The sequence below is a fragment of the Schistocerca gregaria genome, chromosome X, assembly GCF_023897955.1.
Source record: "Schistocerca gregaria isolate iqSchGreg1 chromosome X, iqSchGreg1.2, whole genome shotgun sequence".
NCBI classification, from domain to species: Eukaryota; Metazoa; Arthropoda; class Insecta; order Orthoptera; family Acrididae; genus Schistocerca; species Schistocerca gregaria.
In genome coordinates, this window is record NC_064931.1 from 566,697,592 (window position 1) to 566,722,391 (window position 24,800).

The 24,800-nt window shown below is 42.6% G+C and overlaps 1 protein-coding gene across 1 annotated transcript in view; it reads right to left on the reverse strand.

Moving 5' to 3' along the window:
• LOC126298201 (transcription initiation factor TFIID subunit 4-like) overlaps nucleotides 1-24,800 on the reverse strand; it is a 264,685-nt gene that overhangs the window by 96,596 nt on the left and 143,289 nt on the right. The gene's annotated exons all lie outside the window — the stretch shown is intronic.

The following is a 24,800-nucleotide window of genomic DNA, read 5'->3' on the forward strand; positions in this document are numbered from 1 at the left end:
TGTCAATAGCTAACCTCTGCCCCTAAATTATCTTCTACTGCGTCCAAATCAAACAACTACACATATCAAAAACAGTGTTGCATCACCACGGTTCCCGAAACTCCTGAAGATAGACGTTGACTGTGCATATTGTATCACAGGTACAGTCCATTTGACTGTTCAGAGATTTCACTAAACCCACCCAAAGATACAAACAACTATGCATGAGCAGCGCCTATTAGATGCAGAGGGTCCGACAGCCGATCAGTTCCAGTCATTCCACCAGGAAGGCGGAATCCGGCTCGTGTTGTCTATGTTTCAACCATGCCTAGACCTCTATATCCCGGTTCGATCGCGCAACTTCACTCCCGACGTCCATGGCGCAGTCCATCTTTGCAACCACGATGCTGTGCAGAGCGTTACAGATGGGCCCAACAACATACCGAATGGACCGTTCAGGATTGGCATCACGTTCTCTTCGGCGATGAGTGTCGCATATAAGATACGTGAATGCCATTCTCCGACCGATAGTGCAAACCATATCGGCAGCATATTGAAGAGGCATTTGTCTTCATGGACGAGAGTTCGCGACCCCATCGTGCACATTTGGTGAATGATTTCCTTCAGGATAACGGCATCGCTAGAGTGGCCAGCATGTTCTCCAGACATGAACCCTATCGAACATGCCTGGGATGGATTGAAAATGGGCTGTTTATGGACGACGTGACCCAGCAACCACTCTGAGGGATCTACGCCGAATCGCCGTTGAGGAGTGGAACAATCGGGACCAACAGTGCCTTGATGAACTCGTGGATAGTATGCCACAACGAATACAGGCAAGCAGCAATGCAAGAGGACGTGCTACTGGGTATTAGAGGTACCGATGTGTACAGCAATCTGGACCACCACCTCTAAAGGTCTCGCTGTATGGTGATACAACACGCAATGTGTGCTTTTCATGAGCAATAAAAAGGGCGCAAATAATGTTTATGTTGATCTCTATTTCAATTTTCTGTACAGGTTCCGGAACTCTCGGAACCGAGGTGTTACAAAACTTTTTTTGATGTGTGTATTTGTGAAATTTGCAACACTATGATGTGGGTATTCCAAGTGGGAAAGTTACGTAAAATTCTTAAAATATTGAGCGACAAAGCGTGAATAGATGATCGATGGGCAAATAGACCCAAGAGTAACTAACTTCTGCGTTAGCATTACTGTAATTTTGACATCATCATGTCTGGACAATTGCGCCAAGGCCATGACATCATCTGTTCCAGAATTCCGACTTCATTGAAAATACAGCTGCACCAAAGGCGTGTCGCTGGCCTGTGAAGGTCACTATCACCCCCATGCCACCCTTATCCACGCCCTTGCGCGCCACACCATCGCTCGCAGAAGTAATCGTGCTGTCTGTCTGCTAAGGGCGTGCAAGCTCAGCCCCACAGCCATCGAGCGATTTTAATTTTTTAAATTCGACAGAGTGTGCATCAAGTTTGCCTTCTGTGCTTCGTCCTGCAATAAGCGTCACCATCAGGAACGGTGAAGTAGGAAGAAGATTATGGGTAAGTATTTTGTCCATTCATCTCTAATCATTACGAGTATGTTTCGCTATACTCAGGGTTTTGTTATTATTTTTACTGACGAGGACACGCAGATGTTCCTTAGTGAACCACAGCAGCAGCAACAACAGCAGCAGCAACTACAGCAGTCACTGGCCACAGGATGTCTTCTTGAACTTTCGGATCTCGTGTTGTTAGACTACGCCGAATTAAAGTCACAGCAGCTATCGGAACTTAAGTCCTACCTAAGTACTACAAGACTACTTGTATTCACAAATACATAGGGATTGATGGAAAGTGGATGTAAACGTGGGATCTAGAAAAATTTGTGGTAAGGACTATGGGACCAAACTGCTAAGGTCATCGATCACTAGGCTTACGCACTACTCAACCTAACTTTAACTTACGCTAAGGACAACACACACACACCCATGCCCGAGGGAGGACTCGAACCTCCGACGGTGGGGGAGGGGGGGGGGGGGGGGGGAAACCATGATAGGGCGTCTACCTCGTGCGGCTTGAATTTAGACCTAGCACCTCACAGTGACTTTGATGCGGTAAATGTAAATGTCGTGTGACTAGGGCCTTCTGTCGGGTAGACCGTTCGCCGGGTGCAAGTCTTTCGATTTGACGCCACTTCGGCGACTTGCGCGTCGATGGGGAGGAAATGACGATAATTAGGACAACACAACATCCAGTTCCTGAGCGGAGAAAATCTCCGACCCAGCCGGGAATCGAACCTGGGCCCTTAGGTTTAACATTCTGTCGCGCTGGCCACTTTTTTTTTTTAATTCCATTTTGTTCGTTTTCGTTCGTTGCATCTTGTCGGGGCGGACGTCGTAAGACACCCTTGCAAGTTCGGTTTTGATCTCTTAACTCAGTTTTTTTTTTATTATAGGGGGCAGTTAACCCTCTGACCGAACACGCTGAGCTACCATGCCGGCAATTTTTTTTTTTTGTTCGTTTTCGTTCGTTGTTTCTGCTCTGGGCGGACGTCGAAAGACACCCGTTGCAGTTCGTTGTTGATCCACTAACACAGTTTTTTTTTTTTATTACAGAGGGCAGCTAGCCCTCTGACCGAACACGCTGAGCTACAGTGCCGGCGCCACTCAGCTACCCGGGGCGGACACTTTGATGCGTCATTGAGACAGAGAAAGTTCAAATGCCTTGTTACTAGAGTGCAGTATATGCGGTGCGAATCTGGCTATCTGAGTAGCGTGACTGAGTTCATAGAGGAAAGATAACGAGTGAAGACGACGCATAGCGTACTCCGTTAACGCTGGCAAGCTAAAGGGTGAGGCGTCGATTATTGTTACGTATGGAGAGGCAGAGCTTGAGTTAAATCTGAAAGGTGCAGTCATATACAGTAAAGATTAATGTGTGGTGAATTTAAACAACCCGTACAATGTTTTACTGATTGCGGCAGAAAGACTAAGTTGCTGGCATCCTTGTATTAGAGCTGCATACTGTGTCTTTATTGACTATTTGCGTGTGCACAGTGCGAATATAAATCAGTTAGACCAGTGTATAAATGGCTGTGATCATCCAACACGCATCTGAAAACTCTATAAGCATAAAATTTGTGGTGGCTGAATTTAGTGAGGGAATGCCCGTACATGTAATTCCGCCTGTGGGCCTGAAGAAGATTTACGCTCAATTCAACTCATACACAAAGGATTATTTGGACAATAATGTAAAACTGAGATTGTGTGTTTATACACAAGGAGGTCATAAACAGTCTGAAAAGCTTTTCAGGGTGTTGCAGGTTAAGTTGCGCTGACAAATAATTGATAACTGTTAATAAAAAAACTGATACGTTGTTCCGCTTCCGAATTAACTAACATTGAAGCTAGCTGATTAGGCCGTTGCTCATGCAAATTTAAGCGGCCCGCCAGAGACAGTGTTACCAAATGTTTTCATGGCTTGGTTTCCTGAAACCGAACAAGAGAGGGATACAAAAATTACACATGGGACGGTAGCAAGAATCTAATCCGAGCGAAAGGGCCGGCCGTTGTGGCCAAGCGGTTCTAGGCGCTACAGTCTGGAACCGCGCGACCGCTACGGTCGCAGGTTCGAATCCTGCCACGGGCATGGATGTGTGTGATGTCTTTAGGTTAGTTAGGTTTAAGTAGTTCTAAGTCCTAGGGGACTGATGACCTCAGATGTTAAGTCCCATAGTGCTCGGAGCCATTTGAACCAAAGGCTGAGCAGTACCATGCGCTAATATTTACACAATGAGAACAACTGACACTAATTGTATCTTGTGGGTCGCTTGAATTTCCAAGTTCAACTGTCCGACTGGATAACTTCAATGCTAATTAAGTGGGAAACAACTGTTTCTCAGCAAAACCTTTCTGCAACAGCTTTACAAGCTCTTCAGACTCTTATACTCCACAGGCAGATTATTAAGTCTTTTTGCTGAACTTCAACGCTTTTGCCTGCGCGATGGTGTACCTGCAAATGCAGGTGTAATTATATTTTTTTAACCGTTACTGGTTGAGCCTTTTGTTCGTCCTTTTCAGGTGAGCCTTTCTAAGCACATTCCTCATATATAATACTTCGTCGTACGTTTTTGTATCTTTCGGGAGACACTTCTTGAGATTCGAAGTTTTGAGAATAACAGCTGCAATAAACCAGGTGTTCCTTCAGATTCCTTATTCCCAACTTGTACTACATTCTCGATAAACATATAGAGTGATTATGTAACTCATATGGCCTCTTCCTGCCGACCCAGCATGTTCTGGCTATAAGCACTATGGGACTTAACATCTGAGGTCATCAGTCCCCTAGACTTAGAACTAATTAAACCTAACTAACCTAAGGACATCACACACATCCATACCCGAGAGAGGATTCTAACCTGCGACCGTAGCAGCAGCTCGGTTCCGGACTGAAGCGCCTAAGACCACTCGGCCACATCGGCCGGCCAGTATGTTCAGTCTAACTCATCAACACTGTGACATCCTCCTCCACCTCCTACTCCTCCTTTTTCTTCTTCTTTTCTGCTTCCATCTATATGGTGTGAAAGCCTTACCAGACTTTCAGTTACTAGTTTAAAGGTTTCCTAGAATGACTGCTCTCGTTGCAGCTGCCATATTTTTGACAATCGTCATTGCCGTCGAATAGCTTTCAACGTTCCAGTAATTTTCCGTTTGTCTTCGACGTGGTGTCGAATGCTAATTCAGTTTTGTGATGGCGTACAACCTATACAACGAAGAGCCAAAGAAACTGGTACACCTGAACCCCGCGAACACGCAGAATTGCCGCAACACGACGTGGCATGAACTCGACTAATGTCTGAAGTAGTGCTGAAGGAAATTGAAAACATGAATCCTACAAAACTGTCCATGAATCTGTAATAGTATGAGGAGGTGGAGATCTCTTCTCAACAGTACGTTGCAAGGCATCCTTGGTATGCTCAATAACGTTCATTTCTGGGGAGCCTGGTGTCAAGGGGAAGTGTTTAAACTCAGAAGAGTGTCTGGAGCTACTCTGAAGCTATTCTGGACGTGTGGGGTGTCGCGTTCTCCTGCTGGAATGGTCCGAGTCCGTCGGAATGGACAATGGACATGAATGCATGCATGTTATCAGACAGGATGCTTACGTACGTGTCACCTGTCAGAGCCGTATCTAGACGTATCAGGGGTCCCATATCACTCCAACTGCACACGCCCCACGCCATTACAGAGCCTCCACCACCTTTACCAGTCCCCTGCTCACATGCAGGGTCCATGGTTTCATGAATTTGTCTCCATACCAGTACACGCCCATCCCCTCGATACAATTTGAAACGAGACTCGTCCGACCAGGCAACATGCCTCCAGTCATCAACAGTCCAATGTCTGTGGTGACGGGCCCAGGAGAACGTAAAGTTTTGTCTCGAGCAGTTATCAAGGGTACACGAGCGGGCCTTCGGCTCCGAAAGCCCATACCAATGATGTTTCGTTTAATGGTTTGCACGCTGACTCTTGTTGATGGCCCAGCATTGAAATCTGCAGTAGTTTGCGGAACGGTTGCACTTCTTTCACGTTGAACGATTCTTTTCAGTCGTTGTAGATACCGTTCTTGCAGGATCTTTTACGGCCGCAGTGATGTCGGAGATTTGATGTTTTACTGGATTGCCGATATTCACAGTACACTCGTGAAACGGTCGTAAAGGAAAATCTCCACTTCATCGCAACCTCGGAGATGCTGTGTCCCATCGCTCGTGCGCCGACTATAACGCCACGTTCAAACTCACTTAAATCTTCATAACAGATCTAACATCTGCGCAACATGTGCCGTATTGTGCCTGTTTACAAACCTCTGTATTTGAATACGCATGCCTAAACCAGTTTCTTTGTCGCCTCAGTGTTTTTGACTCCACTTCGGCGACTTGTGCTTCGATGAAGTTGAGGTGAAATGAGTAGGACAAATACCCAGACTCCGAGTAAAGAAAATCTCCGACATGGCCAGGAATCGAACCCAGGAACCTGCGACCTACATGCAGGGACACGAACAATTTTTTTCTTCATTTAGTTAATCATTGTTATCATCATTTAGTCTAAAGGGACGTCACATGGCTCGCCTTCAAGTTCATCGTTGGATACTTCACTCAGGTTTTTCTTTCCCCGCCAGCCCTCTGACCAAACACGCTGAACCACCGTGCCGGCAGCCATTAGACCACCAGCAGAAGACTTACACAGTACGCAGCATACACGAGTGAAACGGCGCGACATACAGCTTCGTCCTCCACTTTCCGATAATGTTTTATGTTGTGCATATCGTCCACGCGCTCTTCTTAGAGAAGAGTATTACTGATGACAAAACAAAACAAATACGCGTATGGTCACAATTAGTTCTTCAATAGAGACAATGGCAAGCTACGTGACAGCAAATCTTCCTTTACAACAAACCTCGTTTAAATTTGAAATATAGTTGCGAACGAGTACATGTCAGGTTATAATTACGCAGTGTAATATCGGAGAAATCGTTAGCCTGAAGTCATAGAAAGTCAGTGAGGTCAGTGAGTGTTCTGGCAAATCTGGCTGATCTGAATTACAAGTATTCTTAACATCGAACACTAAATCAAGGAAAGATAGGGTCCGAGTACTACTTCTGCGATTGTATATTCCTGGAGCTGCATGTGTTCAGGATAATGGTCGCAGCATGTTGTAAGGGAAGTTTAATAATTTACCTCAGCTAGTTGGATACCGCTTCCACTCAAGCCTACCCATTCCCCCTAAGTAAAGTGTCCGGACACCTGGCTCAAAATGACTAACACGTTAGTGGCGCCCTCCATAGGTAACGCTGGAATTCAATATGATGTTGACCCACTCTTAGCCTCGATGACAGCTTCCACTCTCACAGGCATACGTTCAGTCAGGTGCTGGAAAGTTTCTTGTGGAATGGCAGGCCATTCATCACGGGGTGCTGCACTGGGGAGAGGTATCGATGTCGGCCGGTGAGGCCTGGCACGAAGCCGGCGTTCAAAAACATCCCAAAAGTGTTCTATAGCGTTCAGGTCAGGTCTCTGTGTAGGCCAGTCCATTACAGGGATGTTATTGTCGTGTAACCACTCCGCCACAGGCCATGCATTACGAACAGGTGCTCGATCGTGTTGAAAGATGCAATCGCCATTCCCGAATTGCTCTTCAACAGCGCGAAGCAAGAAAGTGCTCAAAACATCAATGTAGGCCTGTGCTGTGATAGTGCCACGCAAAACGACAAGGGGTGCTATCCCCTCCACGAAAAACACGACCGCACCATAACATCACCGCCTCCGAATTTTACTGTAGGCACAACACACGCTGGCAGATGACGTTCAGCGAGCATTCGCAACACTCACTCCCTGCCATCGGGTCGCCACATTGGGCACCGTGATTCCTCGCTCCACAACGTTATTCCACTGTTCAATCGTCCGATGTCTACGCTCTTTACACCAAGTGAGGCGTCGTTTGGCATTTACCGGCGTGATGTGTGGCTTATGAGCATCCGATCGACCATGAAATCCAAGTTTTCTCACCTCCCGCCTAATGTCATAGTACCTGCAGTGGATCCTGATGCAGTTTGGAATTCCTGTGTGATGGTCTGAACAGACGTCTGCCTATTACACATTACGACCCTCTTCAACTGTCGACGGTCTCTGTCAGCCAACAGACGAGGTCGGCCTGTACGCTTTTGTGCTGTACGTGTCCCTTCACGTTTCCACTTCACTATCACATCGGAAACAGTGGACGTAGGGATGTTTAGGACAGTGGAAATTTCGCGTAAAGGCGTATAATACAAGTGACACGCAATTTACCTGACCACGTTCGAAGTCCGTTAGTTCCGCGGAGCGACCTATTCTGCTCTCTCACGATATCTAATGGCTACTGAGGTCGCTTATATATAGTAGCTGGCAGTAGGTGGTAGCACAATGCAACTAATATGAAAACGGTAGCCGGCCGGAGTGGCCGAGCGGTTCTCGGCGCTACAGTTTGGAGCCGCGCGACCGCTACGGTCGCAGGTTCGAATCCTGCCTCGGGCATGGATGTGTGTGATGTCCTTAGGTTAGTTAGGTTTAAGTAGTTCAGAGTTCTAAGGGACTGATGACCTCAGAAGTTAAGTCCCATAGTGCTCAGAGCCATTTGAACCATTTGGAAAACTATGTTTTTGGGGGTGTACGGATACTTTTGATCACATAGTATATTTCCCATCGAACAAAAGTGAGATTTCGTCGACCTATAACCGAATCGTGACGTCTGTAGATTTATTTATTTATTTTTATTTGAAAGACATAGATTTACAACTGTGGCAATGACTGGTCCAACCAGCAGCGGTAAAATGCAAGATATGGACATAGTCAACAACTCTATTCTGAAAGGAACCTAGCGTGTAATAATAGTCCTCAAAGCACTGAATTGGCAAGGGCACATGAATCAGATGTTCTTAAACTGAATGCTAATAAAACATATTGAAATAACTTAGACAGGCGAGAAGCCCAACAGAAAACATAACGATATATTGGAAAACATGCACTCTCTGATCAGAAGTACCCGGACATACCTATTTAATGCGAAACTGACCACTAGATGTGACGATAGGCGGACTTTCGGTATAAAACGGTGGCGACTATTGTGTTGTCAGCAGAGAAGCAGTAACGGCAGTATGGTTCGGTTAGGTGAGCACCGGATCCTCCAGCCTGAATAAGTAATTGGGTGTAACCCCAGTAAAAAATCCATCAGGAACGTTTCAACCATTCTAAAGCTGTCCAAGTCGACTGTTGGTGCTATGATTTTAAATGGAAACCACTGCTAAAGCAAGAACAACACACCTCATGAACCGACGGCGGTTGTAAGAAGTCTAATGAAATCGGTGGAAGGAAGCATTCATGAGTTCCTAAATGCTATCAGCAGTCCAGCTAGCTCAATTACTGTGAGTAGGGAGTTAGAAAGAATGGCAGGTCCTCATCAGTCATACATTTGTGTAGTCAGTGCAAAGTGAAGCTCGAGGTGATGTATAGAGCGACGCCACTGGACTGTGGATGAATGGAAGCAAAATATTTGGATTGATGAATCACGCTATACCCGTGGAAATCCGATGTGAAGGTTTGGGTTTGGCGAATTCCTCCAGACTTTGCATGCCATCATTTGTTACGGTTAGTGCGCGGTCCCCTTATTGCGCTTAAGAAAATTCTAAATGCGGAAGGATATCAACACATTTTACAGCATTGTGTACTGCGTCCGGTAGACGAACAGTTCGGAGACGATGACTGTTTCTAACAGTGTGACAATGTGCCCTGTCATCAAGCATCATCTGTGAGGCAATGCTTTGTAGACAGTAACATTCACAAATGGGACCGCCTTGAGCGAAGTTCAGACCTAAATCTAAAGCACCGCCTTTGGAATGAGTTAAAACGAAGACTTCGCTCCACACTCCAGCGTACAAAGTAACTATCTTCTGCGGTTTCGGATCTTGAGGAAGAAAGGCCTGCCGTTCGTCCAGACATCCAGAATCTCCCTGAAAGTCTATGGATACTTTTGAACAGATAGTGCCAATCCTCAGAGCCATTGAAAGAGCTGTAGCACTGTGAATACCGAAATAAAAACTGTATATGGAGTGAGCAAACTGAAAGACGCGTGTATACAACGACACACGGTTTGCAGTAGTATAAACAGATGACGACAATATTAATGAAGATATTATTCGTGCTGCTCATGACGACAAACAAATAATTTGTTTTGGTCGTAAAATAGCTAGGACAGCTGAGCTCGCAAAGAAAACATGTGAAATTACATATTCCTGGAGAATATGCAAAACCTGTTTCCTGCGATGACGAGCCGTTCGAAGACACCTATTCCAGCGTGTGATGGTTTCAGCACAAGTTAATTTGGGACACGTAAAGTTTCTTCATTACTCTAACCGCTGAATAGTTTTTTTTTTGTTTGTGAAACTGTAACTTGTATTGTGTGAAATCTTATGGGACTTAACTGCTAAGGTCGTCAGTCCCTAAGCTTACACACTATTTAACCTAAATCATCCTAAGGACAAACACACACACCCATGCCCGAGGGAGGACTCGAACCTCCGCTGGGAGCATCCTCACAGTCCATGACCGCAGCGCCTTAGACCGCTTGGCTAATCCCACGCAGCGATATTATAACTCACACATATGTTATTACCCTATATTTTTTATGATTTCTTAATGGTGCATTACTGTTTCTCTTAATTCATGTGGGGCCAGACGTTGGGGCCGAGTGGTTCTAGGCGCTTCAGTCTGGCACCACGCAACCGCTACGGTCGCACGTTCGAATCCTGCCTCGGGCATGGATGTGTGTGGTGTCCTTAGGTTAGTTAGGTTTCAGTAATTTTAAGTTCTAGGGGACTGCTGACCTCAGATGTTAAGTCCCATAGTGCTCAGAGCCATTTGAACCATTTTTTAATTCATGTGGTAAGATTAAGTCCATGAGGTCTAATCCTACATCTAAAAAGACAGCCTGCATTCTCCCAACATGAAATGCAACAGAAGATCTTACTAAACATGAATCATGGAAATAGCAGTTGGACTAAATACAATCATACGATTATGAGTATAGAAGTCAAGGAAAGGAGTAGTAATGATAATTATGACAATGGCGGGAATAATGTGTACGTCATTTGAGGCAACAGTTAGATGTATGCTTAGGAACAACAGCAGTAGTATCAACAAAAATAACGACAACAATAATAACAGTAAGACTAATAGAAGAGAACAACAAAAAAGGAATTGAAATTGGCATGTGGTCCTTAGCTGCCCTATCCAAGAAGGAGTAATACTAGAAGTAATAATAATAATAATAATAATAGTAATAGTAATAATAATGTGTGTAAGAAGGTTAGAGAGTCAACTACAGGCTACGACAGCAGAGAGCTTATACCAAGCAGAAGACACTGAAAGGAAGAAGGATATCAAAGCAATATTTCAAGCGATGGACAAACAAAAAGAAGATGAATTACTTTGAAAGAGACAGATAATTAGCAGAGGAAAGAAAGGAGATACGTAATGAGTTACTCTTTTAATCTGATAAATGTAGCTTTTCTTTATTTTTTGTAACTAAGTAACTATAATGGCAGCAGAAAGTATTTCAGTTTCTTAGAATCCGTAATTTGGTGTAAATCACATCTAAAATAGGAGAAGTTCGTTCTAAAGGTAGGTAGCAGAAGTGGAGAAGGAATTAAACAATATTTTTGTTTTACGTGCAAGCATAACCAGTCTTACACCTGACAGAAACTATCATATACTTGATTTAGAAGAAAATAATACATATTTTATAGCGTCCGGGGCAACGAACTAAATCAATTATGGCTAATGAACTACTGAAGAATAAACTGTGTGTTGTGATTACCATGTATAGGCTTGTATCTAGTGAACTGAGTTATGCCACCTAATCATTCACACTTACATACTTATGTGACATCTGTTCTTTCGGGCCTGTTCAAAAGAACAGTTACCTTACGTGTCCCAGTAGCCGTACAAATACTATCCAAAGGTTTTCAATGACATTAGCCGCATTTGAGTACTGAAATGAATCAACAGCAACACTTGAAAACATGTACCGAATAGGGACTCGAACTCAGATCTCCCGCTTAACGTCGGCGGTTGCCTTAACCGTCTCCGCCATCCGTTCAAGTCATGCAATACATTTTTTTCTGAAAGCAGGTTGGTTTTATTCAGGATCCCAATACGCCATATTCCCCACGCTGTTGGCTACAAAACCCTATTTTTCAACGTAATGTTTGTTCAATGAGACGGCATTCGCTGCCTTACAGGGAGAGCCTGTATGCCCGCATGATACCACTTCATTTGTCGACGTCGGAGCCAGCGTCTTGCTGCGTCAATAACAGCATCCTTGTACGGCTTCTCGCAGAGTGCATCGTTCACTGCGCCAAACAGATGGAAGTCGGAAGTACCGAGATACGGGCTGTAGGGTGGATAGCGAACAATCCAATGAAGTTTTGTGAGCTTCTCACGGGTGCGCAGTATTTTGTGTGGCCTTGCGTTGCCATGGAGAAAGAAAAGTTGATTTGCGTTTTTGTGAGTGATAAACACGCTGAAGTCATTTCTTCAATTTCCTGAGAGTAGCATAACTGTGTGCGAACAGCCGGTATGCGGGAAATCGGACAGATTTGCACGATCTTGTTGGGATGATGACAGAAGTCTCGCCCAACGACTCACCGTGCTTTTTTGACTTTCAGGTCTCCGTAGGCATTCTGCAAGCGCCTATGAATATCTGCAATGCTCTGGTTTTCTGCGAAAAGAAACTTAATGACAGCTGTCTCCTTGAAACGCCCCTTCGTTACAGACGCATTTGGAGGCTACGTAGAGCGCCCCCATCAATCGGAAATTTATGAAACTGGAGGGGCTAAAACGGGAATACTCCATGATGTCCTACAAGAAATTAGCTGAGAAAAAAATGTATTGCTTTACTTACTGAACGCCCCTCGTATATATATATACACCGCGGCTGCGTCTTTTTCTATAGGGAGCTTTAAAAAGTTACTGGGTGTCACCAGAGTAATAAGTCTGGCTGACGTCTTTCAGGTCGCCTAAAAATACCCAAGTCGAAATGGTTCAAGTGGCTTTGAGTATTATCGGACTTAACATCAGAGGTCATCAGTCCCCTAGACATAGAACTACTTAAGCCTAATTAACCTAAGGACATCACACACATCCATGCCCGAGGCAGGATTCGAACCCGCGACCGTAGCAGCAGAGCCATTCCAGACTGAAGCGCCTAGAACCACTCGGCCACAGCGTCCGGCCATACCCAAGTCAGTCATCCGGCTTCATAATGAAGTATAGGCATAACAAAACGCAGACAGCGCAAAGATGATGGAGTGGACTACACACTTTGACTCCAGTAACAACAGAAAAAGCAGCAAGGCTTCTCATACCCGTAATCCCAAACAACCATCCACTTGGCAGAAACATAAGCTCCCTATTATACCTACAAGGGGCGGGCAGACAGTTTGCTTTCGAACTAACCTCTTGCCTAAATGTCGGTGATTATATACCCATCGGAGTTGCCCTGGGCTGCATACAGGCTACATCAACGCCCGAAACCAGAAACTTTTTCATCTCCCCTTATACGATTATACTTCCCTAAGGTTGTATCAGCCATTACTCCTGTCGTTACAGTTTGTTTCCATTGCATTGCAACTGTGAACCGCATAACATGGGAATGAATAAGCACTGCTTGCCAAGGTACAATGGAGTGATGATTACCAGATGTAGGAGTATGAAACCGGAATTTGGTTGAAATAAAGACTGCTGTTTGAAACTGATAAACTATATTTTATTCAAAATAATATCCATTGCTATTTAAGCGAACCAGTCAGCGAGCCATTTTCGTAAATTTTCATGGGAATTGTTGTTCAGTGAAAGCGTGTCTCTGTGACGTAAACAGATGATAATCGGACTGAGCTAAGTCTGGAGAATACGCCGCATGCTGTAGTATTTCCCAGCTGAACCCCTCGATCGTTTCCCTGGCCCGTTTTTCTTGTGTGAAGGGGCGTTATCATGGAACAATATGACACTGTGTTGCCTTTTTGCATATTCCGGCCGATTTAAATTGATCATTTACTGTTGGTAGCGATCAGTGTAAACGGTTTCACCAGGTTTTAGCTGCTCATTATAGATGACACCCTTCTGATCCCATCAAACACAGAGCGTTGTCTTTTTTCCAAAGCGATTTGGTTTTGCAATGGATGTCGATGGTTTGCCTGGATTCACCCATGATTTACGACACTTAGGATTCTCAAAATATATCTATTTTCATCATATGTCGCTATTAGATGTAGAAACGACTTTCTTTTGTATCTGGCGAGCAGCATTTCAAAAGTGGTCTTTCGATTTGCTTTTATTTTTTTTATTTCAGTTCATGCGCAACCTATTTTCCCACTTTATGCACCTTTCTCATAGCTTTCAACCGAAGAGAAACGGCTTTCTGTGTTACATTCAAACTGTTCCGCTAGTTCCTGTTGAGTTTGAGCATCATCTTTATCCAATAATGCCTGCAAATCCTCGTCTTTGAACTTTTTCGGTGGTTTCCCGCGCTCGTCGTTTCTCACGTCAAAACCACCACTTTAGAATTTTTTGAACCACTCGAAACACTGTGTCTTCCCAAGAGCATTTTCGCCGAAAGGTTCGACAATTATTCGATGCGATTCTGCAGCAGTTTCCTTCAAATGATAACAGAAAACCAATGCTGTCCTCAAATCGTAGTTCGTAGGCACAAAACTCGACGGGTTTACGGGTTTGAAACAGATACCGATGTATGGAACTTGGGTTACTGTGTGCTGACATTCGTCGTCAGCCGCTACAGGTAGCAGATGGCGCTGCAGACGCGTTCTCACGTACCCTATGCTGACGGCTAGCACAACCTATAAGGAAATTCCGGTTTCATACTTCTACATCTGGTAACAGTATGCCAGGCTATGTCCTGATGACGTGAGTACAGCTGGACGCTACATGATTAGCTGCAGTTACCAGTCTGCATCCTGCATACAGTGAAATTTATAGGTTGGGGAGACACATTGTGAACACACTTCTTGTGCAAAGCGCTTGGACTCGTGTCAGTTTTAGTGGCAACGTGAAAGCAAATGGCTACAACAAATTCCTGTTTACCTAAGTTATACCCTCCAGCGAAGAGAGTCCCGTACTCTGCATGGCAAACACAGCAGAGGTTTCATAACAACATAAAAGAAAAGAAGAACGTTACAGTTATGTGCTGTCATGCTCAGAATCATGACGGGAAAGCGAATGAATATTTATGAGGTATTTAGGACCGCCGCTCCACGCCAGATCTCAGGGAATTAGACCGCTGGGGTCTTCGTTGGTAGGAAAATAATTAATAAAATCACTCAGAACTTGGGCTTAATGCCGTTTAATGAGATTTCTATCAAACTAACGTAATCTCTTACACTACTAGCATACGGCACATTGAGTGTCGAAACACTTATGGTTCCGTCACTAGATGGACTTACGATGGCTTGCCTTTTGTGGCACTGCAATTGAAAACTCGCGTTGCTGATGTCAGCATGAAATAAGAAGTTATTCTTGAATACCATCACCAAATTGTAGCCTCGAATATCAGTTAAATAGGCTTGCCTCCTGACGCCGGGTTCGAATTCATCCTGCAGCATAAGTTTATATGTAATACTGTTTCTTCTTCTTCATCGGTAAATTAACTATACAAATGTTTAAAATAATGTGTTTCCATTTTGAGTATCATGAATAACTTATAGAGTCAACATTAATCTCATTTCCTGCGTTTCATTTCTGTGGCATTTTAAACCATCAGTAATGACAGACTACACTGGAACTGGTTTACCAGCAAAATTAATTTATTCATAGTTTACACGGTTTCTTCATATTATATATGTTTCATTTCACAGCTTATTTTTTTTAAAATTTGGATTCAGATGTTATTTTAGACGAAATTTTAACGATTAAATATGTTTCGCATTTCAGTATTTAATATCTGAAATTTCCATTCGTCATACTTTTCTAAATTTGAGATTTGAAAGCTTGTGACAGTACATAAACTTTATGGTACATCGTAATAAACAGGCGATGTACAATTTAAATTTTATAGTCGTGAAGAAATGTACTTAAATTCTCTGAATTTCAGATGTAAGCATATTTATGACCTTTTCAATGAAGGACCTTGCAGATCATTTCGTCTGATTACAGTAACTAGAATTAACAAAATAAATGAGCTCCAATACCGATATATTGTGTTCTAAAAGTTCGTAAATACCAGTGTGGCATATTTCTCCAAAACGCGCCTCGAAATAAATGATTGTTAAACTGACTGGCAGTTTAATTATTCTGAAATAGTAATTTTGTTAATATTATTTTCACTGATAATGTAGGGTTGTGTGGTCCGTTACATATTTTCAGAAACAGAATGAATCCTTAAGTTACTAACGACTCTAGAAGGTTTCAGCGGCCCATTACTAAGCCACGAAACTTAATTTGCCTTATCTCCTCATTTGCACCGGATTCGCCTTAGAATTCAACTTTAAGCTCGTTCACTTTTCCGTAGTAGGTGCTATAGTAAAGCTTTCACTTTTGGGACTCTAAGACAATGGCCAGTATAGACCCAGAAAGCATCGCCCATGGGAAAACCGTATGCACTTTTCTCACGTGACATCCTAAAATACTTGTATCAAGGCAGTCTGGTAGATGCTGTATTCCTAGGCTCCCTCGCCAACGCTTTTTACTGAAAGCACGTTCATTAAGACTATCAAACGAAATTTGTGACTGGACGTTCTTCAACGACATTGAAGAATTTTTCAAGAGAAGTTTTTACGACATCTATTGTGAAACATCGCAGTTAAAGAAAGAAAAAGTAAATAAATGTACAATAAAAGGGATTTTTGTTATTTTTTAAACTTAATAGTTTAGTATCAGATCGCGTAACTGTCCAGTTGATTTTAGTTTACCACCAGCACAAAAAGAAATGTTACATGAGTATGACCAACTGTAACAATTACAACAGACGAACAAATGATGGGTGACATATAATATAACAATTTAGGTAAGCCTTGATGAGTGGCAACAATTTTAAATGGAAAAAGAAGCTAATATTACAATTTTTTCTTTATTTTATCCTAAAAAAGGTGAAGATATAATATCAGAGTGCATAACAAGTCACAAGCGGTCGCCACGACGTTGGGATCACGAATTTACTTCAAACTTTGTACACCTTTAGTGGGTCATTAAAACAACGTAATGTGCAAGTAGTAAGGTGCACTACTCTGGCAATTCCGAAAAAATCGCAGAGGAAGTTTTACGCGTCTATTATGTAACTGAAGTATCTGTGCATAGGTGCCGGACGTTAGAGTTCATGGTGGTAAAGTGAATAGCGTTCGAGGTTCGTAACACGAACGTGTATGAAGCGACGGTTCGACTACCGCTCAAATGTTCATTTCTGCAGTACAAGTATAAATTCTGTGATATTCAAAAAAATTGCACCTACACTATTCGTTCTTGATACACCAGCAACGTCTCACCTGTACGCAGGTAAAGTGCCAAATGGGGCCTGCCTGTGTCTGCAGAGTATTTCTGGGTACCTCGCCGGATTACATTGATAACGGATTTCACAAATCACGACAGACATACATTATCAGGAGAACTGTATGCGATTCTCCATTTACTTCTCGATAGTTAAAAATATGTTTGTTCTAATAATTAAATTTAATTAAAAATAGTATGTTGCCAAATAACATGAGATTCACTAAAACTTCATACAAATAAATGTGTTTTTTGTAATTATATTACCTTTCAAATGTCATATAAATTAAATAATATGAACAGCGACACCGATGAAAAAAATATTGATTAAAAATGAAGGTTGAGTCGTCTTATACACCTTTATCTTACGAAGCTCGAGAGCTAACTGCCTTTTCTTTCCCATCTCATTTTGATCGTTATTGATAGTTGCATTTGTTCGGGGCGGACGGCTCATGACACACATTCGTTCAGCAATTTTTTTCTTTTTTTTTTCACACAGAGGGCCGCTGACCCGCAGATCGAACACGCTGAGTTACAGCGCCGGCACAACTTGACCATCAGAACTACCCCAACCTATGCACAGACACATTTGTTACATTGGAGACGCGTAAAGCTTCTCTTCCGATTTTCTCGGACTTGCCGCAGTAGTGCACCTCACATCTTGCAAATTACTTTGTTTCAATGACCTACTAAAGGTGCACAAAGTTTGAAGTCGTGGGCTCTCCTTGTCAGCTTGAGGTAGATGCGTGACGACATCCAGAGAACGTATCAACGTACTGCGATTGAGGATGTAAAGTTAGGATCATTGGTTGACAAAAACTGATGCCTAGGCAATCTTAATGGTGAAATAGTGGTCATACTACTTCGGAATTGATAGATTCCGATTGCACATGTAGGTATACGGAATTCAATTCAAACGTGTATAACAGTATGGAAATATAGAACTATATGTAACAAAATAAGCTCTATGAATTGGTAGCGAAACCCAGCTTTCGCGAGGTTAACTACAATGTAATGTGCATGTAATTTAACTATATTTGATACGAGAAGTTATATTTACTGTGCCCGTAATAGTTACATTACATACAGGTAATAGTTACATTACATGTACATTACATTCTGGTTAACCTTACGAAAGTTGCACGTTTGGGTTTCGCTAAAAACTCACAGAGCTTATTTTGTTATACAGGGTGTTACAAAAAGGTACGGCCAAACTTTCAGGAAACATTCCCCACACACAAAGAAAGAAAATATGTTATGTGGACATGTGTCCGAGAACGCTTACTTTCCATGTCAGAGCTCATTTTATTACTTCTCTTCAAATCACATTAATCATGGAATGGAAACACACAGCAACAGAACGTACCAGCGTGACTTCAAGCACTTTGTTAGAGGAAATGTTCAAAATGTCCTCCGTTAGCGAGGATTAATGCATCCACCCTCCGTCGCATAGAATCCCTGATGCAGCCCTGCAGAATGGCGTATTGTATCACAGCCGTCCACAATACGAGCACGAAGAGTCTCTACATTTGGTACCGGGGTTGCGTAGACAAGAGCTTTCAAATGCCCCCATAAATGAAAGTCAAGAAGGTTGAGGTCAGGAGAGCGTGGAGGCCATGGAATTGGTCCGCCTCTACCAATCCATCGGCCACCGGATCCGTTGTTGAGAAGCGTACGAACACTTCGACTGAAATGTGCAGGAGCTCCATCGTGCATGAACCACATGTTGTGTCGTACTTGTAAAGGCACATGTTCTAGCAGCACAGGTAGAGTATCCCGTATGAAATCATGATAACGTGCTCCATTGAGCGTAGGTGGAAGAACATGGGGCCCAATCACGACATCACCAACAATGCCTGCCCAAACGTTCACAGAAAATCTCTGTTGATGACGTGATTGCACAATTGAAACGTTACCTTCCTTCAGTTGGGCCTGGCGGTGAATTGAGGAAGTACGGTACATACTGACGAAACTAAAATGAGCTCTAACATGGAAATTAAGTGTTTCCGGAGACATGTCCACGTAACATCTTTTCTTTATTTGTGTGTGAGGAATGTTTGCTGAAAGTTTGGCCGTACCTTTTTGTAACACCCTGTATATAGTTCTACATTTGTATACTATTATAAACGTTTGAATCCATCAATTCCGAAATAATGTGACCGCTATTTCAGCATTATGATTGCCAAAGCATCAATTTTTGTCAACTAATGATACTAACTTTATATGCTCAGCCACAATATGCTAACATGTTTTCTGGATGTCATCACGCATCTACCTCAAGCTGAGCTGTTTTGCTCTCTGATATTATACCTTTACATTTTCTAAACTTTTATTGTAAAAGGCGGCCGGGTGCTCTATCATACAGACGGCAAGAAAATAAACAACTTGCCTGCGGACGCCTCGCGCATGCGGTGATGAAGCGCGGGTCCGACCGTCAGTGTGACAGAGCACGCGGCCGCGTCACCTGTACGCCGTTGCATATAGATCGGACAAGGGGTAAGTGCGCTTTTCACTTTCTCATTTTCCGCCATTAGCTATTTACTTTACCAATAGATGACTATGGTACGATTGTTTTGGACCCATCCTCTATACTGGAATTTGGCAGATTTTGATCCATGACCTACTGTCCTTTAGCGGTGTTTTGTATTGACGGACAACGAATGTTGGGGAATAAAGATGCCGAGCTTTTCCGCCCTAATGTTTTAATCACGTTAGTAATAACATTTTGATATTCTCATATAAAAGTTTTTAATATTTTTTTAATTTTTTAAAATCTTAAAACAATTTAACGTACCAATGTATGTGTCAGGGTTGTTATTCCTCCTTGATTTATTGTTATACAGATGTCACCTGAAGATAAGGCTTTAACGCCACGAAACCGGTAATGGTACAGAAATAAAGGATCAAAATACAGCTGAAGCGGTTGTTTATACCCAAGATGAATACTCATAGCTGTGGTTTCCCCACCTACAAGGTTGTCTGCAGATGCAATATTAGTTGGAGACGAGTTTTCGCTATCGAGTGTGGACTGGGACATCTACGGATTCACTGCAGGTGGTACCGATGGACAGTCTTGTGAAGTACTTCTGAACACGTTTTCCAAAAATTACATTGAACAACTAGTTAGAAAATCCGCATGCATGGAAGTACTTCAGCCCTTGTACCTACAACCAGGCCAGACCTTATAGACAGTGTCAGTATAGAGACAGGGATTAGTGATCTTGATGTCATTATAGCGACGATGGATGCTAAAGCTCATAAATCCGTCAAGAAAGTCAGGAGAGTGTTTATGCTAGGAAAAGCAAATAAGCAGTTGTTAGCTTCCCACTTAGACAGACAATGCGCATCATTTAGCTCCAGTATGATGGACGTAGAGGGATTGTGCTCAAAATTGAAACTGATTATTAAGCACACTCTGGAGACGTATGTGCAAAGTAAGTGGAATAAGGATGGAAAGGACACTCCGCGTTTGAGTAATCAAATTCGGAAAATGAGGAGGAAACAAAGACTGTTGCACCCTCGGTTCAAAAGAGCGCTCAAATATTGACAGACAAAAGTTAGTAGAAATTCGTGCGTCCATAAAAATATCAATGCGCGAACCATACAACTTGTAATGTTCAAATGTGTGTGAAATCTTATGGGACTTAACTGCTGAAGTCATCAGTCCCTAAACTTACACACTACTTAACCTAAATTATCCTAAGGACAAACACACACACTCATGGAGGACTGCAGCGACTTAGACCGCTCGGCTAATCCCGCGCGGCTTCAACTTCTACCATAGACCTTAGCCAAAGATCTTGACGAGAACCCGAGAAAATTCTGATCATTCGTAAAATCACCAAGCAGGTCAAAGACTTATATCCAGTCGCTCGTCGACCAGTCTGGGATGGCCATAGAACACAGCAAAAGGAACTCAGAAGTTTTAAATTTCGCGTTTAAGAAATCATTCAGACAGGAGGATCGTACAAACATATGGTCCTTTGACTGTCGTACGAATTCCGCGTGGAGAACACAAATCAATCCGTGGCGTAGAGAAGCAATTGAAAAGAGTTGAAAATAAATAAGTCGTCAGGTCCAGATGGAAACGCAGTTCCGTTTTACAGAGTACTCTGCGGCACTGGCCCCTTACTTAGCTGTATTTATCGTGAATCTCTCGTCCAATGAAAAATACCAAACGATTATAACTCCTGTATATAAGGAAGGTACAAGAACTAACCCTCATAATTACAGACCAATATCCTTTACATCAGTTTGTTGCAGAAGTTTTGAATAAACTGAGTTCGAATATAAGACATTTCCTTAAGACAGAAGAGCTTATGTACACATATTAGCACGGTTTTAAAAAGCATCACTCGTGCGAAACTCAGCTTGCCATTTCTCACATGATATTCTACAAACTATGGATGGAGGGCAAGAGGCAGATTCCATATTCGTAGATTTCTGGAAAGCGCCCGGCCGCTGGAGGCCGAGCGGTTCTAGGCGCTTCAATCTGGAACCTCGCGACCACTACGTTGGCAGCTTCGAATCCTGCCTCGGGCATGGATGTGTGTGATGTCCTTAGGTTAGTTAGGTTTAAGTAGTTCTAAGTTCTAGGGGACTGATGACCTCAGATGTTAAGCCCCGTAGTGCTCAGAGCCATTTGAACCATTTCTGGAAAGCGTTTGACGTGGTGCTCCACTGCACTGTTGACGAAAGTCAGAGCATACGGAATGCGTTTTCCAGTATGAGAGTGGCTCGAAGACTCTTTTAAGAGACAGTATCCATCACGACGTCCTCGGCGGCGAGTGTTCCAGAGACAAGGATATCGTCAGGAGTGCCCCAGGAGGTGTGATAGGACCGCTGTTGTTCTCTATGTACATAAATGATCTGGCGGACAGTGTGAACAGCAATTTACGGATGTTTGCTGATGATGCTGAAGTGTATGGGATGGTGTCGTCCTTGAGTGACTTTAGTGGGATATAAGATGACTTAGAATTTCTAGTTGGTGTGACGAATGGCAGCTTGATCCAAAAGCAAATGCGAATCAGTAGGAAAAACAATCCTGTAACGATCGAATATTACATTAATAATGTGCTGCTTCACACATTCACATCGATTAAATATCTAGATGTAACGTTGCAGACCGATATTAAAAGGAATGAGCACGTCAGGTTGGTATCAGAAATGGCGAATGATAGACTTCGTCTTATTGGGAGAATTTTGGAAAAGTGTAGTTCATCCATAAAGGAGACAGCGTGTAGAACATTAGTGCGACCAATTCTTCGGTACTCTTCGAGTGTTTGGGATGCCCTGCAGATCCGATTGAAGAATGAGGTCGAAGCAGTTCAGAGACGTGGTGCTAGACTTGTTACCTGTTGGTTCGATCAGCACCCAATTATTACTTAGATATTTCGTGAAATCAAGTGGGAATCCATGGAGGGAAGACGACGCTCTTTTCGCAAGGCACTTTTTCAGAATTTTAGAGAAGCGGCGTTTGAGGCTGACTGCAGAAAGATTCTACTGCAGCGAACATACATTTCGCGCAAGAACCATGAAGATAAGATGAGAGAAATTAGGACTCGTACGGAGGTTTTTAGACAGTCTTTTTTCCCCACGCTCTACTTGCGAGTAGAACAGGAAAGGAGAAGATTATTAGTGGTACAAGGTACTCTCCGTTGTGCACCGTAAGGTGGTCTGCGGAACATGTATGTCGCTGTAGATGGTTGGTACGTCAATCAACCAATTAAGAAAAAGACTATAATGTGTAAAATAAAGGAGGTAAGTGTCTCGCATACTTCAAAAAAGACACTCAGCTTGCTAGCGACACACTGTGACTGAAGCTGGAATCATCCAATCAATCGTCCTTCGGATACTGCACCACTACAAATTTCATCTTTTCCATACAAGTCGTCATCAGCAATTGCATGAGGATGATTTCCAGAAACGGATGTTGTTTTTATAAATTCATGTTTATGCCTGTAAGAGACTACATATCTTTCTTGAGCAACATATTGTTCACAGATTAAATAAGCAACGCTGACATATTAGACACATGCTAATTTACGCAGTACGCATTACTGGCAGTAAAGAATCCTCGTTGGCTCCGACAAGTTGAGTTCGGCGACAGTGGAGCGTAAATTTTTGGTGTGGAATCGTCAGTAACTCCATTGTTGGACCATAATGTACTGAAAAGACAAAACCCAACCGCACATACGCGAGTTTTCTCAAAGACATTTTGTCATACGGCCTAATCATATGTCAATATGCCAAGGATAGCTATAAAATTTTAATTATCAGCTCGAAAAAATAAACTTACATAATTACTTTTTTGTTTCTTTACAAGGACACGTCAGCAGCAATGGTACACATTCAAATAGCCACGCCACATTACCATATCATGCCGCAAGAGGAGCGAGATAAACGGCATAGCGAACTGATAAGATGGGTTATCGTCCGGTACTTGGCTTTTGGTAACAGCGGAAGTGTTGTACCTGTCTCAGGCTAATCCGGGTGAGGTATTTAGCTGCTATATTCCACTATTAAAAAAAAAAGTCTTTCATGTGGTTGCTTATTTATCCTGTACTTTTAGTTTTCTACCACTGTTTATATCTTGTATTCTCTAAGTCTTCAGAGTAACACGGAAAATTAAATGCATTATTTTGCAACAAAACTCATTTGGAGGCTTTAAAGCAGCATTGATGAAATTCGTCGCTTTTTCACTTGGAAAAACTAAAGCGTTTATTAAAGTTGCTAAAAGAATCCACGAAATTGTATTTTAAGTAATAAGGAAATACTGTTTCAGGGATTACTTAAACAAAAGCATAAAAAATTTGTTTCCCAAAATGTTCGAAGAGAACTGAAAGCGGGAAAGAAAAGTAGCTGAACTAAATTAAGCTCTGCCCTAAATAATACTGTCAGTATAGTAGGACTATGGGGGCCATCTAAAACAGGAATTAAAACTGTACCTCGACATTACAGAGTATATGACATGAATAATTTGTAAATTAATTACAGTCAGCCTCCACGGCCAACTAACAGCCTTGTTTTACAAGCTGCGACACCGTTGCTAATCTAACAGTGACCCAGAACGCTTAGAATAATTTTTTTTGTTTCCATCCATGATCACAAACATGCCAGTTCCTCAGCATACCGGGTTCGGTCAGCAGTGAGCATCTTCAGGTCTGCAGCAAAATATGAAAACAAAAACAACAAATACAGCCAGTAGATTGTCTGCAGCTAAAAACAATCATATAGGCTACAATGAAAAGTATTGCTGACGTACATGTGAAAATTATGCGCTTTAAATATGGCGAGGAATACCCGTTTTAAAAACATATCCTAATATAATGGGGTCATAGTGGCAGTGTCAAAAGATAAACACAAGATCAACTCAGCATCGTCACACATAAATGAAATAGCCTATATATAAGAGTTATTCTTTCAACAGCGCTGCTGTTCAAAACAAACCGTCGCACAGCCACAGAACTTTAATGTAGCAAGCTCGGCAGATGTCGCAACTGTAGGCGAACACAGTTTTCAACTATACGATTGTGCAGTGTGGAATAAAAAAAAGAATGTAACCGGTAAAGTCCGTAGCATGCTTAACAGAAGTGCAAGTTATTACAGTAATAAAATGAAATAAATGAAAACACGACCGATTGTTAAAAAGGAAATATCTAAGTAGCAATAATTCGGACACGCTCTTGTGACGAATTTTAGATCTTTAATGATATACATAAGAACAAGCTTACAGTGTTAAT